Raw genomic sequence first — 2,454 nt, 5'->3', positions numbered from 1 at the left:
TCTGATTCCAAAGAGGTCGGCACCCCGAAGCGTGGTATTAACTCTCTAAGCAACAACTTTGCTACTGTGAGTGTATCGCACCTGCGTGTAGGGTATGCCTCGACCCATCTGGAAAATATGCATACAACCACCAGAACATACCTGAGGCGGTTGCTTTTTGGCATCTCAATAAAGTCTAATTGCATTCGGTTGAAAGGCCCACCAGACCTCCCAATGTGACCCAATGTAACTGGTGTCCTTTTCCCTACGTTCAATTGTTGACATGTTACACACCTCTGACACACTGCTCCTGCGGCAACCCTAAACTTTGGGTTATACCAACCGCATGGCATCTCTTTCTAAATGTACTGGACCATGTATCTGTCGTGCCATTGGACTCACTATTTGTCTGGTAATACTGCCCTTCCATCTGCTGAAATCCACAAATCCATTTCACTTTTTACACAACCTGCAGTTTCCCATGTCTTTTTCTCAAAATCTGATGCGTTCTCTTGCATGTCTTTTAAATCATCCCAAGTATCAACTGTTTCTAACATCATGTTTAACTCTGTCTTTTCCTGAGTCCCACCCACTTCCACTTCCCTGAAAGAATATCCTTGCTCCGCACAGTAGCGAGCAACCTCGTCGGCATACCGGTTTCCTTGGGACACAAAATCTGTACCCTTGGTATGTGCTGCACATTTAACAATGGCAATTGCTGCTGGACCTTGTAACGCTTCTAACAATAGTCGCACAAATTCCCCATTTCGAATAGGCGAACCTGAAGAAGTCATGTAACCTCTCTGAGACCACAATTGCTGAAAGTCATGAACTACACCGAAACCATATTGGCTATCTGTGTAAATGGTGACTCGAATTTTGCTACCTGCTAAACAGGCACGTGTCAATGCAATGATTTCGGCTACCTGAGCGGAGCGTACTCCTTCCAGGCAAGCGGCTTCCACAACTCCAGTAATAGTGCATACAGCATAAGCTGCTCTCAACTGACCAGTATCGTCTCTTACACATGAGCCATCAACAAAGAAAATTTCATCAGGGTCAGTCAACGGCTCATCCACAATATCTGGTCTTGGCTTGGTGCATAGTTCAGTCACATCAAGGCAATCGTGATCTTCACATTCTTCGTCTTCTATATCATTAGGAAGTGGTATCCAAGTGGCTGGATTCAAAACAGAGCACCTCTTAAGGGTCACATTCTCCGCAGCAAGAATAACTTGCTCGTAGCGCGTGAGCCTATTATTGGTCAAGTGCTGTGTCTTGGTCCTGGTCATTAACAGTTCTACAGAATGAGGTACATACACCACTAATTGATGTCCCATCACAATACTTTCACGCCTTTCAATGCTGACACCCGTTGCAGCAACGGATTTGAGACATCCGGGCAACGCTGCGGCTACTGGGTCTAAAGTAGCCGAAAAATATGCAACTGGTCTACGGGCATTTCCATGAATTTGTGCTAGGACTGACAAAGCACAACCTTCTCTTTCGCAACAGTAAAGTGAAAATGGTTTCTCATAATCAGGCATTCCCAAAGCTGGAGCACGGCACAAGTCCTCTCTCAGCTGTAGGAACGACATCAAACAATCCTTGTCCCATGGTACCGGATCACTCACCTCCTTGTGCGTCAGTTTTTGTAAGGGTTTTGCTTTCAGGGAAAAGTTAGCTATCCACTGTCGGCAATAACCAACCATTCCTAGGAACATCCTGACCTCTCTTTGTGTCGTAGGCAAATTCATCTTCATGATCGCCTCTATCCTGTCTGGTGACACCTTCCCCTTTCCTTTTTCAATTCGGTGACCCAAGTACTGTACTTCTGTCAGACAGTACTGCAATTTGCTCGGAGACACCTTATGCCCATTTTCAGCTAAATGGTTCAACAAGGCGATGGTGTCTCTCTTACAAGCTTCTTCTGTTCCTGACGCAACAAGTAGGTCGTCTATGTACTGAACTAGAACCGAGTTCTGTGGCAGTACTAGACTTTCAAGATTTTTCTTCAGTAGCTGGTTGAAAATCGATGGGCTTTCTGTATACCCCTGTGGGATACGACACCATGTTAAAACACGATTTTCCAGCTTAAATGCAAAAAGAAACTGGCTCTCCTCATCTAATGGAATTGAAAAGAAAGCCTGGCAAAGATCTATCACTGTGAACCACTCAGCTTGGAATGGTATCTGAAACAATATCACTGATGGATTCGGTACCACTGGACAACATGAAACAACTATGTTATTAACCTTTCGGAGATCCTGTACTATTCTAAATTTACCGCTAGGTTTCTGTAAACCCATAATCGGGGAGTTGCATGGACTACCCACGATTTCCTTCAGTATTCCCTGCTGAATCATGGAGTCGATCACGGGTTTTATTCCTGCAATCGTCTCCGGGGTCAATTTGTATTGAGGCGTTCTTGGATATTCAACATTTGGTTTTATCATGATTTTCACTGGTTCTACT

Source organism: Lissotriton vulgaris, unplaced genomic scaffold, assembly GCF_964263255.1.
Source record: "Lissotriton vulgaris unplaced genomic scaffold, aLisVul1.2 SCAFFOLD_8825, whole genome shotgun sequence".
In the NCBI taxonomy this organism is placed as follows: Eukaryota; Metazoa; Chordata; class Amphibia; order Caudata; family Salamandridae; genus Lissotriton; species Lissotriton vulgaris.
The sequence above is the reverse complement of the archived record's forward strand: the minus strand, read 5'-3'. Positions refer to the sequence as shown.